The sequence below is a fragment of the Colius striatus genome, chromosome 7 (assembly GCF_028858725.1).
Source record: "Colius striatus isolate bColStr4 chromosome 7, bColStr4.1.hap1, whole genome shotgun sequence".
NCBI classification, from domain to species: domain Eukaryota; kingdom Metazoa; phylum Chordata; class Aves; order Coliiformes; family Coliidae; genus Colius; species Colius striatus.
In genome coordinates, this window is record NC_084765.1 from 13,683,051 (window position 1) to 13,701,289 (window position 18,239).

Here is an 18,239-nt window from a genome sequence, read left to right on the forward strand (position 1 = left end):
CCTTCGGGCTATAATAGCCTGCATTGGTATTGTGGTAAGGCTAAGGACCAAATTAGCTAATATAGTGCAGCTCACCACTGCCTATTTTTTCTTGTACATGTTCCTCAGGCAAGAGGCACAAAAGGTATCTTCCCTTCCCTTCTTCCCACAGAAATTATACTCCTGACTGGCTCCTTAAATACTGGCCTGCCACAGCCACAGAAGGGACACAATTTGCCTCTGTCTCAGTCTTTTGACGTTATTTTAATTCGATGGCATTTTAATAATATGGAATGGTTAGCTTTCTCAGACTACCATCTGAAATGCCAGTGACTAAGGTTTCTGTTCCATGCATTTCTTTCTTTTTTTATTCTTTTTCTTCTTTCCCATTTTGAACACATCTTTCAATTAGCTAATTTATGCAATAGAAAGGTATGACCAAGGTGAACAGTATAGGTTAGGGGGTTTTTAAAAATTTAACTTAGGAAGTGTTCAGTGTTCAGCAAAGGAGCACATGCTCATGGCAGCTGGAATTAGAAAGAAAAAGATTTTGAGCAAAAGGAGGAGCACTTTAGAATCAATATGGTCACACATACCGCAAATACCCAGCTCTTACGATCAGCAGGTAATAACTTCTTTAGTATGGTAATTTTCCACTTAAGCACTGAAACCTAAACCTAGATTGTAAAGCAGCATTCAAGGGGTCATAGCTTTTGCCTTTGCTTTTCCTGTCATTTCTAGAAGTCAGAGTTACAAAGAAAATTTGTCACATTATGGGTTCTAATGTGCAAAAGTGGGGTGAGTTGAGTGTGGAATCAGCAAGGTATTAGATTTGAACTCGTGCATCTATTGTAGCCACACATGATGAACCTTTTATAAAATATCCCCTGTAATCACTGTTTTCAGCACAGGTAGCAATTCCTAAAAAACAACACTAAATACACTGACATACTTTCTAAGGTTCTGGGTTAAAGGAGATGAAACAAGGATTTGTTAAGGCCTATTTAATGAAAGACTGAGATAGGAAAAGACTAAAGTCTGTGCTTTAAATGTAAAATGCCACACCAAATCCTTTTTCAGTTCTAAAATACTCAACTTTCTTCTATATGGTATTTGGCACACTTGTTTTCTGAGTGAGATTCAAACTTTCCAAAGCCCTTACGTGAGGACCTTGTTTCTTTTTTGCTTAAAAAATTAATGAAAGATACAAATCCTTTGATTTAGAGAGAAGCTTTATTTTGTGGAGAATATTAAGGGATTTTACTGTTGATATTTTCATATTAATATACATTATTTATCTCCACAGGGTGGTGAAAAAGAGAAAATTGCAAAGACTTACTGGGTGGCAGGAAGTGGGATTCACTATAATCAACAGCAGCAGGGGACTCTTTGAGGTTGTGTTGCAAGATATATTCAAGATTTTAGCAGAAAGAAAATAATTGCATTTAATATTGTGCTGGTGGGAAATAACATATGTTCAATCTTTCCCAGCTTTTATACTTACATTCAGATTTAGACTCTTGCCCTCTAGACAGAGAGATACTACTCCTAAGATCTGGATACTTTTTAGTACACTTATGCAGAGGATGGCCTGTTATTAACCAGGTTTAGCTTTGTGCTACTTGCAAGTTGTACTTAAAAAAAAACTACTATGGTTTCATGAACATACTTACTGGACAAAATAAAGAGCTCTAAGTTCAATAAGCAAGCTTTTACCAACATTATTTTATTTTAAATTTTTTAATGCAAACTCAGAAATTATATGCTTTCTCAGATGTTTGGTTGATTTTTTTTTTCTGTGTCAAATCACTGTACTTCTTATAAATACAGAATTTTATTAAAATGGATATAGTTCTGCCTGTATAAAGAGTAACTGATAAGTCGATGAAATATTTGAAGTTTGTTAATACCAAAAAAAGCTGCTAGTCATGTAAAGGTTTTCCACATAAAGGAGATAAAAATTTGTGCATGAAATAAAATATTGAGGCTCAATTTTGTCTTATATATGTTAAGGAAATAAAACTAGCTGTCTAGTCTAAGCTAACTCTATAGATTCTTTTATATTCAGACACATACTGAGAGATACCTCCATAGCATGTTTCAACGTTGCCCTGTTTTGCAGCCTTGAATAATTAAAGTAGAAGAGACAAACCAGCCAGTGGAGGAGTCTAGCCCTTTCTCCCAACTTAAAAAGAACCTAGAAATAATTAATTTAGGCCAGATACTTACCTTTTAGTGACTAGAGCAAGTGAGGTGAATTCTATCTTGCATGACTATTGCAACTCTTATCCAGTCTTGACATTTGCCTTTGGTCATTCTTCTTTGTGTTGCTTCAGAATGGGAGTCTTGGGCCAGACCATCATCTCTGTAAGATGCTAAAGGGTCAGTGATCATTTACACTGTATGTGGATCTGCCTGCTGCTCCCCTGTGAGGTTTGTTGCACACCTTAGGGACGCATAATTTATTTTTATTTTCAGTGAAAATCTGTTAGAGTCCTTGTTTCCTGACCCTATTGTTCACTTTATTTTCTGCATAAGTACAAATGGGAGTACATTTCTGGAATGTGAACGATGCCAAATCTGGGCATTATACTGACGTGGACTTAAAGGTGTCTGCAAATAGACTTAAACTGGAAGCTGTATGTTGGGGAAGGAGGTGCGAGGAAACAATCTTCCTTTCAACAACAGTCTTCTTAAAAGTCCTATCAAGGCTAAACAGATTGGTTACATTGATAAAATGCAATATATATATACTTCACAAGCTGCAATTCCACGGTTACTTTACCGGGCTTAATGGCTGGCATCACAGAATTTACATTTCTTGCTCCATTCTCACTGCCAGCAGTAACATTAGGTGGCTACATACCACTGAAAGAAACTGCTCTGGATTTGGGTGGCAGGGAGAGGGCATCTGTTGTGATTTTGAATAATGCAGCTGCACAAAAACTAGTGCTGCGCAGCACAAGAGGGTACAGCAGTGAGTGAATGGGTGCTGGTATGGAGATCATACCAGCTTAAAGAAAGAGAATTGCAGCCTGTGTGTGGGATCATATGGCACCTTAAACCAACAAGCATTCAGGTTGACAGAGTTTTGCCTCCCATCTTTTCTCTGCCAACTAAGCATTTCTGTTCTTTCCCCTGCATCAGCACTAACACCCACATAAGTGTGCAGGAGCCAGCTCAGGGAGGTGACTTGTCTGGAAGCTAACGCCACAAAAGTGAAAAAAATAAAAAAAAAAGGAACAACCAAACAAAAAAGACTTTTCAGCCAGATCTGCTCCAAGGAGCAATTCACAGAATGATCAGACAAGAGTTGGTGCCAGCACAGCACAGAAGGTGGAAACACAGAGCCAGAGGCAATAGAGGAGAAGACAAGGCAGCCCAAACTTAGATCAACTCCAGCTGTGATGGACCCAGAGCTGGAGCCAGCCTGACCGCTTACAAGCTTCCTCTAAAACCTCTGCACTTTCTTTGAAAACACTATGATAGAATGAGTAAGTATACAGAGTTGAAATTACCAAGATGCCAAAGAAATAAAATCAGTACTCTTATTTATACACTGAACTAGACAAGAAGCAAGAAAAAAACCCCATGGTCTTAAAGCTATCTAGCAGCGTTTCTGTGGAATGTATCAGGCAAGGACAGATCGTTCCTGACTGGAGTATGGGAGTTATACAGACCACACTTTAGAGTACATTTCTACTTTCCTAGTCTTCATTGTGTAGTTTTGGACTGACAAGAAGACATTAAAAGTGGCATTAGAAAGCATTACTCATAGTTTACAGGACTCCATATCATCATCATTATAAACCACATTGTCCTATGTATTATTTTTTTGCAATGCAGTCATCATGGAGATGAGAAGATAAGGTAAAGACAGCCTGAGAATTATTGGAAAAGACAGAAACTTAGAAATCTAGGAGCTAGCATTTGGAAAATCAGTACCATAGAAGACCAGACTTCTTTTCTCTATGCAAATATCTAAATTCTGATATCCTGCATACACAAAAATAGCAATTCTTTGTTACTTGAGGATATGTAAGATTTTATAACAACAGATTTACCTTACCTTTAGTTTGTAAGGCCAACTATGTAGACATGATGAAGTCTTAATGAGAAAAATCTTTATTCAAGAAGAAATAAAATCAATCACAAAAAGATTTCTAACATTACAGTCACACTCTAAATAAAAGTCTAATATGTTGACTACAGAAACTATTAAGTAAAAAAAAATGTTCTCTAAAAGATAGATTTTCTTAAAGCTTTGGAAATTGCAGACAGAAGCTTAAGGGAAGCTATAAAGGACTGGCATGTTAATTCCTGAAAGAGAATAGGCTATTTGCAAGTAACTTTGATTAGACAAACCACTTGGAGACTGACTCAGACCACTGAGATACTTGATTAGTTTATGTATGCAAAGTGCATAAATAAATAAATGGATATTTATTAATAGGTTTAGATTTCCCATTCACAGATTGTACTAGTTGGAAGATAAAGACTGTCACCGATTTAAGGGAAAACATCTAAGAAAAGATTGGAAAGTCTGATATTGACCACCTGACTTGCCAAGAAGGCCCAGAATGAAGGACTCTAAGACAAAGTGACATGTGGACTGTGAAACCTGTGTACCCACAATTATGCACTGACAAGTTAATAGGTCTTTGAATCTAAGTCGGATAAACCAGTACTTACAGATACATTTGTGCTCCCACTGTTGCAGTCTCCTCCTACAGTGAATTACAAATGTGCTAGGGTCCTCTGCTGATAATTTAGGAAATTAGTATAAATTATATGAGGACAGAAAAGTATTTTCAAACATTAAGTAGAATGGTAAAGGTATATTAAAGGTTAACACAAACATTTGAACACATGATGGGATAAAAATGCTTGTATCTGCAGGATAGCAGTGGAGAGCAGCAAGGAAAGAATGTAAAGGATACATCATGGGGAACGTGCTGGAAAGCAGCTTCAAAGGAATTCAAAGAAGAGAAAAACAGGCAGAGATATTTCACATGCAATCAATCAGTTTTCAGATTTGGAGAATTATTGGATCATAGTTTTCTAGAAATAAAAGTTTCACGGTAATAAAAGTTTAATGCGTGACTGTCCCCTGGTCTCGCAAACAGATACTGAGGAGAGGGAAGGTAAGGAATTAGATTTCTGAAGCTTTGATTACTGGCCTGCCCCGTTTGAGATTATAAAAGCAAAGTTTAGTTGAGTTAATCCAATTTGGATGTATATTGATTTCTGTTGATAGCAGCATTGCTAGGGTATACTACTTGCCTTCTTGGGCAAAGAGAAAGCTTCCTGGGAAGGGAAAGATATATGGCAATGAGAAGAATGGAACAGCACCTTTGAGGCTGGGAAAAGGAAACGTGGGCTTTGATGATACATCTGTAATAAACACCTGTAACTCTCACGTCTTTCTGGTCTGCATTGTTTGTACAGATTTGGTAGCAGTTCTTAAAACTGATTTCTCATGAGTCAAGCAGATTAAGTCAGCTGAACTCAAACTTCCTGTAGAGGCATAGCTCAAGGATCCAGCCACACTTAGTGACTAAACTTAATTAGATCTCACATCTGAATATATTTCCTTAGGGAATTTGTCACAGAGACGACAGTCTTTATTTTTATAAAACAAACAACAACAAAAAAGCAGCTTCATCTAAACAGCAGAAGGATAGTAAAACATGTGAATAAGAATACAAGGACCACAGAACGTCTTTCATATCTAGAGTATTTTAACCTAGAAATGCTAATTCTCATCTAAGTCAGTTATCACAGAGGAGATTGCTCAGATTTGAACTGATAATCTTTTTAACAGTATGCTTTGGTATACAGCTGTGTACCTTTGAAGGAAGTCTGGAACCCGTGTCTTCAGAGCAGACAATTCAGACAATGTTTTGCAACTCCCTTACACTGCCTACTAGAGGATTGTTCAATCCAACATGGCTCCTCACAGTCCTGCCATCACAATAAACTATGATACATACACAGAGAACATTACAAAAACACAATTATGAAGTAGCCACCCTAATTTACTCGTTCATATATACTATTCCAAAGCAATAATACGTTTCTTACCCAAAATTTAAAAGATTGCTACTAGTGAGGGGAAATGACTGCTTTCCCTTTGTAATAAGTTCATGATATCAAATGTCCTCTTTATTGGATGTTGGTCACTGGTAGAATTCATAGGTAATCAGTAATCCTTTAAAACCTGCTGGATTGTCAATCATCTCCTGTAATACCCCAAGAAGTATGGCCTTTTCTGATTAGACATTTTGGTACTGAGAAAAGACAATTCATTTTAAAAATCACAGTGAATTTAAGATATTCAAATGTATATCATTTGTGTATAAACTTAAAACAGTTATACGCTGAAGGTTCTTTTTTCATGCATGTTGTCCTGTACTGGGCATAAAGATCTTTTTTCTGCCCAACTGTTAGAAGTATTTTCAAGTTCACATAGACTCTGCACATTTCTCAGGAATTCTAAGTTTGAACATTTGAAGCTGAGAATTCTTAATTAAATTATGCATAATTACAAATTATCCTTTGGTGTCTTAGAATTTTAAAGTAATTTTAAAAATACAGCAGTTGCCTATTTTCATGTTGAAAAGTTGTACTTTAAATTGGAAACAGATATGGTTCCAATCTACTACTCATAATATGCAAAAAAATAACAAATACACACAATTCCAGGAGGCACTATACTTTATTATGTTAGCTTGTACCAAGGAAAACATTTTCAAGTAATTTTTTTGACCAGAAGTTTATGAATGAAAGTTGGAAAGGTGGCCTATAAATCAAGTAGACAATTTCACTACCGATGACTTTCTGCCTTGCTTCCAAGTATCTGTTGCACACAGAGACTTCATTAAAGTGGATTGCAAAGAAAAAATTATACAACAATATTTACCTGTCAGGTTGCAGCTTTAATTTACTTCAATATATTATCATACACTTCAAAATCAGTAATCAACAACCTTACATTTAGAATTCCTTTCACCAATAAAAAAATACTTTAAAAATATTAATTCTTTTAATAATGTCGTGAATATTAGTTTAATTGAAAACAAAAGTAAATTAATTATAGTGCTATCCAAGAATAACTAAGTTTCAAACAAAAAAAACCCCACCATCAGAAATGAAAAATAACTTTTGCCTTTATGTTAATTTCATTACATATTTAAAAGGTTGTTATCTCTGTTCAATTGCTCAACACTTCAGTATTCAGAATCAATATTTATGGCTCCAACATTCTACATTTGGTCACTTTTAGCCGTGTTATAAACTGACCAAAGACTAGAAACCCCAGCCCACAACTGCATCCTATTATACCAGGCACTATTCATACACACAGAAGATAAATGGTAAAATGCAAATCCTGTCCTGAATAGTCTGAAGTAATAGACAAGAGAAACAGAAGATGTGAGGAAAGAATGTAATGCCTAAATAAAAGCATGGAATGTGGGGCAAAGAGAAAGTAAGCAAGTGGCTCAGGGTCACAGAGGAAGACCATGACAGAGACAGAAATTACAGAAGATCTCACTTCTTCTGACACAAAAGAATTCCTATCTGCATACAGATAGCATTGTTTGCTTTTTTGCAGGTCTTAGGCTTTTATTAAAACTCAGAGTGGGATAAGCAAGATATTTAGGACCTTTACTCACTTTTTCAAATTAAAATCTGATCATTAATAGGCTAAGCAAGAAGTCCCAAACATCACCCATCAAGATGACAATGTCAGCTTGTCCCTTACCTGCTAATGGCTTTCTTTTACTCAGTGTGTACAGAAGAAAATTTAAAGTAAAAAAATTTCATCCAGCAAGTAAAGGAAGAAAATATAATCTGAAAGTTTCCTTTGACATCTTCAAATGGGAAATTGTTACCTTTAATCCCATGTCCTCATTCCATTCCTAATTCTTAGTTCACACATTCACTTAACAAGAAATATGCAGCTCTTTTGCAGTCAAAATTTTTACTATGGGTAATTTTTTTAAAGAAAAATCTTTCTTCAGCAAATTTCCAATAATATAAATGAAACATTTTCCTTCTATTTGAATGACAAAGATGTATTTTTGTTTCAATGTCTCAGCATTTCTAATCTCTAAAACAATACCTGCATAAGTAAAAACCAATTCACAGCACTCTAGCACTTACAAGTAAAATCAGTGCCTCATAAAAAAAACCCAAAAATGACAGAGGCCAGCACATAAAAGGAAAAAAAAAAGGGTTCTTTATGGTCTTTCTGACACACTTCCTCCTGTATCAAACAGTTCAATAATCTCTTTCATCCATTAATTCTCTAATCCTAATTCTTGCCTCCATGACAGAAGATACTAGTTTTGTGGCAATCAAAACAAAAGCAATGAGCACTAGGGATGTATTCTCAGAGAAGGTCAAAATACTCGTGGAAACAAGGAAACCAAAAACCTCTCCAAAATACAGCGCTGTGCTTTAACAACTTGAGACAAACCTTCCCTTCTCGCTTCTGTGTTGTAGTCTTCTACCAACATCTTTGTTCTGCTTCAAATGTGCACAGGTGTCACCAGTGCAGTCATCAGACTGGTGTTAAGGCCAGGTATTCACAAGCTGATCGTTTCAGATAATGGCAATACTGCTTAGCAGACATGCTAAGCAACATAAGCTATTTATTTTCTTAAACTCCACATGCTACTAGAGCCACTGAAGCCCTGAAAGAATTCTGCAGCGCTGTACCTACTTCCCTTGACAGGTAAAGTCAGAACCTTTCAAACAAAGGTAAGATTTTCTTTTAGATATAACCTATTTCTATTACTCTGCTGTATTTCTGCAGCTGTATTTGTCCACTGTTGTAATTTATCTACTCACCAAGTTATATGTTTTGTTCTTTGTTTTGCCCAGCAGAGATATTTTTGTTGCATAAGGGCACCAGGCAAAACAATAAACAGTTCCAAGTAAGTTCCCTTTACACAGCCTTGGATATGCTAAACATTTACCTGCTGAAGCCTGATCACCAGTGAAATGTGTTTGAACTTGGTCACTCCTTAAAACTGAAAGTTTTCTTTTATCCTGACATAAACATGATGAAATCTAGATTTAAATCACTGTAAAACAGAACTAAATGTCCTGTTTCTCAGTGGTGCTCAAGAACACTCAGAATGTTCATTTAAAAACAGAAAGTACATATCTGAAATAAAATTTATAGACTCGATAAACAGAAAGACCATTATAACAGCAGATCCAGCGCTATTCCTTTCTACTTGCACTAGTCCACTGTTCTCCTGATTTGTATTAAATAGGTTGCGGCCACTGATATGTCTCTTTGCAATTGCATTTGACATGAAAATTAGCAGAAGATTAATTTTAGAAATGTTTCAAGTATCCTTCTAGAAGTATATAATACAGGGTTTTTTTAATACACAAAACATCAAGAAGATAGTAGGCATTCCTTATATAAATTCCTTTTTTAAAGCCCAGGTGCTCCACGTTTCACTGCATTTCGGGAGAGCTGGCCATCAGTAGGGAACAGAGGGTCAAAACTGCTGAAATAATTGACGGGGCACTATGCAGACTCCAAAAGGCTTTCTTGTTTCCTAATTCTCAGAGTATATGGAAAGAGTTTATCCAATAAATACTTTTCCAAGTGTCTTAAAACATGTTACATAGGCATTGGGTGTTTTGTGAGATTTTACGTTCAAGTGCTCGGCATCTTTAACATTCTTCACAGAAAACCAAATTTGCTCAAACAGTTCAAAATGCAGAGGTCAGCCTATATTGGTACATCTAAAACGCATCTCCTTAAACAGCATACCATCAGTGTGGTTTTCAGACTCACTAAGCTTAGATTACTAAAAGATACCACCTTTTTGGAACAGTGGCATTGAAATTATGAAATATTTTACAAATCTGTACACTCAAAGCAGCCATATTGTATCTTTAAAAGTTATTGCATGCACCTTTCAAATAATAAACCAAATACCATCCAGCGCTGCCTGTATACCATCTCTGCTGTTCCTACAGAGAAACGGAGATCTCAAACAAGGACTTGATTTACCCCACTCACAAAGTATGTCAGAAGCATTACTGCAAGGAAACCTCTGACCTCTTGAATCCTTATGCCTTAACCACTCGGCCAACATAAACACCCCCCCTGCCTCTTCATAATTATTTCCTAAGAAATAAACGTAGCATACTTGCAAAACTGTAGCATAGATAGACTGAAACAACTCTTCAGCTGCTTATACTTACAGATATAAACAGTACATAGTTCATAATCCACCTGGAGTTTTCAAAAGGTTTTGATGTCAATGCTGTTCAAACACATCCTCGAAAATGTTGAGTCTATAATCCCTCAATATGTGTCAGATAAAGGATTTCTTATTGATTTGAGGTCAGGATTTCAACATAGTGTAACTCATGCAAACTTAAGGCTTTTTATGTTGTTTCTTTTCCTTTGTCTGGGTACTCTCTTTTCACTTTTAAACACGCAATCTGTGATCCATGAGACTTAGATAAAAATCCTAAACTGTTTTCCTTGTAATTCAGTACATCCAGATAAAACCATGCTAGAAGGTTATTATTGATGCCTTGTTTGCTCACACTATAAGCACGATCTATTATATGTAATCCCTGGATGTTCTGAAGAATCATTGCTAAAATTAAAGAAGCTTTGTCTGAACTTAAAGTTTCAGTGAGTGAAAGGCATCTGATAATAAAAAAGAAAAAAACAACTTAGAAAAAACTGCAGGAAGCTGTACTTCCTTACTGTTACTACTTTTGCCACAAAAATATCTCACACTAGGTAACCTCAACAAATTGGTTCAGGTGTCTAAGATTAACATTCAGAGGCCTTTCCTGGGACATATCTTGCCCTCCTTAACACATGCAGAGTTGCATCATTAACTCCTTACGTTTATTTAAAACTTGTTCTCCCTGTTTGCATGATAGGCTATAACAATCTGTTTTGTAAATTAAGCAAGTTTATTGTTGGTCTGTTCATGCAATGCTTAAGATTTGTCTGCATACAAAAGTTATGCTTAATTGCACTGACTTAATTTAATGAGCTTCAGCCCTGTACTGTGATGAGATCATAAGGTTGTTTTCTACGTGTGAAGTTGTTCTTGTTAGTGAACACAGACACAGGCCTTTTATATTATTACATTTGCAACCATAGCCAGGTTAAAAGTACTGACCCTGCCCTAGAACCCATGGTTAGAACAGAACAGACATCTGAAAGAGCAGATGGTCCTTAGAAGTGTTAATAAGATATTTCACTAGGAACTAAGATACTCTTATATTTTGATGTATACTGTTTTAAAGCTGATAAGACGTTCCAGATACAATAGTCAGGCTCTACCAGAAGAGAAAATGGTATAAGTAGCCAGAACTTTCTGAGTTTCTGCAGCATCTCAATAACTGAGAAAGTGTTTCAATTTCTGTGGCAAACAATCCCTAACTTTGGGTACTTTTAAATAGCACTCAGGATATATTTATATTTGTTGCTTAGAAAACTGAAAGATTTTAACAAATCCTAGTAAATACTTGAAATTTCACAAAATGTTGAAAATATCCCAGAATTTCTTTCCATTGAGGGTGAGGTTTTTTTCAGTATTTTGTAAAATATAATGGTTCTTTGCTACATGGTAGTATAGGCACTGAACTATAAAAAAAAATTGTGAAACATTAATAATTTGGAGTTTTCTTAATGGAAATATCTAATAAAAAACTGTAATCATTGATGACATTGCTATTTTTATAACTGAGCAGGCAATTCCATTTTAGGACACTAAGAACAGAGGAAAAATAAAATTCCAAAGCCCTAGAATATGTAATTTCACTAATGGAATTTCAACAGATATACATGGTTTTAATGAACATGTTGCTCTGTAAACAGTAATTTACGTGTAGCTACCAGCTGATTTGTGCTGTTTCACGCTCTTGCAGGTCCAACCACAATAATTGCCATTTGCTGCACCTATGTCCTGTGTCCTCTCCTTCCATGTTCCCCTGACCACTGCACAACCAAAACCTCAGGTTCCCTGCAGTACTTCACCAGGGAATGCAGCTGGGTACTCAGCTAGGAGCTGGGCCAGAGGCAACACGTGGTTCACACAGAAAGGAAGACAAGCTGTCCGATTGGCTATAGACACTGCTGCCTCCACTCCGCAGGGTCGGCTGCACAGAGGAACACTTTGCATTGCCCACTCTCCCTATCTAGTCACCAACATTTCTGAAGCTCCTAAGAACTTTAAACTTTTCAGACACTGCCCCACTGTCAAATTATATTGAAATCAGCCAATGTTTTCTGAGATACAGACCCACGAAGACATTGCAAATGTGTTTCTATTAGAAAGGAGTTTGAAATGCACTTGATGATCTCTAAAGGTCTCTTCCAACCCTACCATTCTGTGATTCTGTGATACTCTTTTTTTTTTTTTTTTTTTTTCCTGGAGATAAGTAGTTGTCCTGTTTTTCCTCTCCCAGATTCCTAAACATTGTCCCTCCATGGCTGGATAATATGAGAGGCCTAATCTTGCACAATCACAACAGCAGATAGCAGAATGGTATAGCCACAGATTTGTTCCATTCCAGCATCATCTATGTTTCTAAGCAATTCCCTACTTCAGTAGCATAAAATCATTAATAACTACATGCATATGATGACAGAAACATTTTAAATGGTATTGAACTGTAAAAGCAGTATGTTATGGACTCCTGAAATAGCGAGCAACAGGTTATGGAATATCCTATGTGAGTTTTCAATTTTGGAAAATAACATTGTTTGCATATGGAAATTTATAGGCATAATGACATTTCCTCACAAAATGCTTGTAGATTGAAGTGTTAGTTAGGTTTATATGCAAATGACAGGGTACGTGCAAGAGATTGTGTGCTCTTACTCATGTATGATAGACAGAGTATGCATATTTATGTATGAATTGAATATCTTATGAAATTCAGTGTAAGATAAGGAAAATAGAGACAGACTTACGTAGGAGCAGTTAGGCTTCTCACTCAAATTTCTGTTCTCCACTGTAAAGCAAAAATAGTCTGAAATGGACAAACATTCCAAACTGTCCTCAATACATAGATCTCTTTTAAGTAGATATATAAATGTTACACGTGGTCTAAAAAGTTTCATGTTGTAAATCACCTCAGCAATAACTGTAGATTTTCACCTCCCACTCAATAGTGCAAACAAGAGCTACTCTAATCCAAACCACTGGGATGGAGCAGGTTGCATGATACACCCTCACTCAGGACTGTTCAGATCCACCTAAGCATCAGCGCTGAAAGTTATTGGCAAGACATAAAGCATTTGGAACTGCAGTATATTTGCTATTGTTCATATTTAAAATCTCCTGTTAAATATTTTGTGACTTTCTGAAGTTTTATTAAGAAACATTTATGGTTTATTAAATTACTTCCCACCCTGTTGCTCTGGGAGACAACACTGCATGCTCTGAAAGGCTTGGGTGGCCTTAGAGGGTCTGTGGCTGTGTTTGGACTCCGCTTGCTAGATGTATTTAACTTATTTCAACGATTTCATATGGAATTATTTGTTAGTTTCAGTGCCATTCCTTCCTCTGAGCCAGCGTTTTCATTTTATTTCATTTTTATCTTTTAGATTCGTTTTTGCTTCTTCAAGGGATAAAGAAATTGAGGAACTAACTCCAAATGTAACTTCTTATGGCTTCCATCTCTTTCTGATAACCCTTTAGATTAGCAGGCACATGCTGAAAAGCACAATGATAGATTCCTTTGTATAGTGGTCTCTATTCAAAGCCCACAACTAAGCACCAAAAAAAGTTCCTAACTAATACGGAATTTCAGCTTAGATGGTCACAAATTAACCAGAGAAGGGTGTATGTTAGTTTAAACAAATTACTGGCATTTTCCATTTTTGGTCTATAGCACAAGAAATTAGATAGTTAATTTTAAATGCAAAACTTTGTACAGCGTGCAAATCATGTCTGTATGTCAAAGTAAAATAACAAATCTAATGAGAAATGTTAAAAAAGCAAGACCCATTAGTTTAAAGATACATGGAAGCAGCCAAAGATGACAAACATGCATAAAATTCAAAACATGATGGAAAAGGGAACAGGCACTGAACCACATAAATCAGTGTTTTGAATTCTATTTCTCAGTGGGTATAATTGTACCTTAGTTTCTTATAATGATTTATTGAGGTAAATAGTCTGTATGGTTTAACAGCTACAGCTTCAAAGTGTCAGGCACAGACTCTCCTTTATTCATGAGGCAGCTGAGTATTGGGATGTGAATTAGCTTCTGTATTCTGGGACTTGGCAAAGTTTGTTTTTAAGGTCCTTATAAAGGATTCATGTTGATGCAGCTATTCAAATGTGAAAAACACTGTGCTGTAATGGATGAAATAGAAAAGCTTTACAGTAATTCTGGAGGCAAAAAAGTAAAAATACTGAAATAAACCATTCAGAATTACCTTCAGCAAAAGAAAGAAATGCCCCAGAGTTAATTTTCATACCTTATATCATTTTGGAGAACACAGAAAAAAAAAATTTCTTAATGAAGTACAAAAATGTGATGGGATTCCAAAATTTACTTTTAAGTTAAAATAAAGTACAAAAAAGAAATGGTAGAAGTTTAAGCTGTGATATTCACATTTTGGGTTGATTGCCAAACCACACGTGCTATTGCTCTCAGACCAGGATAAACCAACCATTAACTAATCAAAAGAATCATTATCCATGAAAGCTATGATGGCATTTTAACAGTTCTTAATCTATTAATAAGAAAGAATAATTTGCAAAATATATTCCCTCTTCTGTTTATATTCATAGGGCCATTCTTAGCAGAAATTATATGTAGACTCCCATGGTGTGGAAACCCTATGAAAGCCATGAAAATTCACTAAGCTTCCTTACGTACTGTGCCAAGATATTCAGCAGGAACTCTGATGGTTGCCAAGAAACACGTGTGCCTCAGCTACAGAAGCTCTGCATGTACCAGTATTTCAACATTCCTGGAGAGAAATGTGACCCCTTGATGCATACACTGGTTTGCTGGCATGCTTGCATTCCTCCCCATCTGTCAGAGTGGCATTCTGCCTTCTCACAAGGTGAGATGCCAGTTTTGCAGCACAGGTGCCAACCAAATATAGGTTCAGACTAATACTCTGCAAAATGTGGCAAATGACATTTCACCTGCAAGATCGTCCTACCCCTGACCTATGCCAAATTAGGATTGCATGCTTCATTAGCAAAGGGGGTCATCAGCTGAAAATCACAGGCAGCACCAGAAATGCTGGCTTTCTGTCTCCTAGTTGAGAGTCTTAAGCACAGAAGCTTAATTTACAATACAGCAATTTTTCCCAACATTGCAGACATACAGCCCTTTTGAGAAAGCTGCAACAGACCATGGACAGAGATCTGTTGGATTCATCCTCCCAGACTAATTTCTGATAAATTCCAAGATTCTTAAAAATGGCAAATGAATTAACAGTGGGGGAAAGGCATAAGCAAAGATTTGTGTTGCCTCTAAGGGGATTTGCTAACAACACAAAGGAAACTACCCTTAATATGAGAGTCAAAACCCAAACCAACCACCTGTTACCAACCACCAAATTGCTCATATAATTCTAAAATTCTAAAAAAATATTTATTATTAAAATTTTCATACAATATATAAAAAGTTATGTTAGCTTTTAGTTTGAGAATTCATGCACTCATGAAAGCACACAAGTCACAACCAACCATTATACAAAAACCATTCAACATACAGTGATAATGCTGGATAATATAAAATGATTTTTCAATATCCTCAGAATAAAGTATATTTTAAACTCTTCCATTCATAAAAATATTCCACAGTAAATTAATCTAACAAAAAAAATAGATATTCAGTTGATAATAAGCAGAACAGCCACAATACAGTGTTGGTTTTGCTTCCAAACTAGCGTAGCCTACTTTATTTATAAATGTACAAACCAAAAATGAAGCATAGCTAGTCTGAAAATATCACTTGTTTTCAGGAAACAATTCATTATCCCTCCTTTGGTAATTTTCTATGATTTCCATAACTTTTTTATCCCAGGATGCACCTGATATATCATCCATCAGCTTTAGGTGTCTTTGTTAAACTGACTATCCAAAAATAAGAATCATATTATGCATAATTTTGTATTATTTAGGCTGTTCAGAAGGTATGCCACTGCTATTCCCTAATGACAAACTCACAGCTATTTATTCTTACTAGAATTAAATTACAACCCAATACATTGAATTCTATAATTGTAATCCAATACATTAAGATGCAGAGTCCTGCATCTGAGATGGAGTAACCCCATGAAAGAGTACAGGCTGGGGGCCAACTGGCTAGAAAGCCTATTTGCAAGAAAAAAAATGGAGGTCCCTGTGGGCAAGAAGCTGATCATGAGCCAGCAGTGTGCCCTGGCAGCAAAGGCAGCCAGCAGCATCCTGAGCTCTTTTTAACAGGAGCATGGCCGGCAGATTGAGACCTGATAATTTCCCTCTTTCTGGCACTTGTTAGATTGCACCAGGAGCACTTTCTTCAGCTCTGGTCTTCCCACTACGAGACAGATATTGAAACAGTGGAGCAAGTCCAGCAGAGACACCAAGTCTACAACTAGGAGGCTACAGCATGACATACAAGAAACTGAGAGCTGGGTTTGAAGTCTGGGGAAGAGCAGGCAAAGGCAAGAGCTTATTGGTGCCCACACTGCCTAGTAAGACAGTGTAGGGAAAGTAGAGCAAGGATCCTCACAGAAGTGCACAGTGACTTGGCAAGAGGTGATGGACACAAACTGAAATATTTGGAAATTCCAATTCAATACAAATAAAAAACCCCATTGATGGGGGTCAGACACTGGTCCAGGTTGCCAAGAAACACAGCGGCATCACCACCTTTGGAGATATCCCAATTTGATGGGAGATGGCCCTGTGCAACCTGCTCTAATTGGATCTGCACTGAGCAAGAGGTAGGACTTGGACTAGCAGTCCTTTCCAATCTGCATAATTCCATGTTGCTATGATACACATGATTGGATTTTGTATGCATGCATGTATACACATACCAGTTTGAACAATATACAGGACCATTTATGAGTATTGCCCTCCAGGCACTTATTAAACTATTTAGGGACAGTATACAGCCTTATTTTTGCTTTTCTCAGCTTCTCATTCAAACAAAGGCTTCAGTCTTTTGTATATAACTTACTTCTAGTAAATTAACAGCATTATACACATCAGTTACAATAAGCCCTCCCGCTTCAGACCTTTAAAGCTTTAGAAACAATGCATTACTTAAAATAGAAAAAGGCACCTGTTATGTCCCCAGTAAAACAAGGAAGGTGGCATAAAGTCAGTAGAACGGCATATTTTTATTTCCTGGCATGCTGTGCCTGTAAGTCACAGCCACTGTCCTAATGTAAAGGACACTGTTCTGCCTCTAGGCAGGATGCCACAATTCCATGACAGTCTCAGACTTATCATAAATATCACGATATTAAGAGGCCATCATCTTTCATGCCTAGGTTAATTTATTTAAAATTTATTATCTCAGACTATTAAAAATACCCTGATGCTTGGGCTACAAATTTCAATGCTCAAAGTCAAAATGTACATAAATTGTGGCAGTACTGCACCTGCAACTTAAAGTAATTTATTATAAGAGAATGAGTACCAAAATGGAAAGTCAACTTTAGTATAAGCAGAGTGCACACTAGATTCTTGGCAAAGTTGCCAGGTAGTTTATAGTTTCTTAATACAGTATAGAGCTTGAAAAGATCACTACATTAATTTTAAAGATCTGATGTAAGAAATAAGATGTTGGTCTTAAATAGGTAAAAGAGGAATTTCCCTTTTATTTCTGTGTTTATTGAAGTCTCTCAAAGCCAATAGGGTGTGACTGATACACAATTAATAATCCATAAGCCCACTACATGGACAAAGCAAACATGTATTTGTGCACCCTTTCATACCTTATAGTAGCTAAAATGAGCAAAAATCACCATTGCCAAGGAGACATGCTGCCTGTGTTTTAAATAACACAAGTCACCAAAACACATACAAATTGGCTACAACTGAGCTGATTCATCTTCCTATAGGCTCCTGTAAATAAGAGAGGTAACATAGTCAGAACATATACTGTCAATACACAAATTAATGAAAAAGTTTTTGCAGGAGGAAAAATCTTCTGATGCGGTGGCAGCATTGTGATAACCCATTGTCATGGAGATGTAGACACCGTCAGGAAAGAAAAATTCTCAGCAG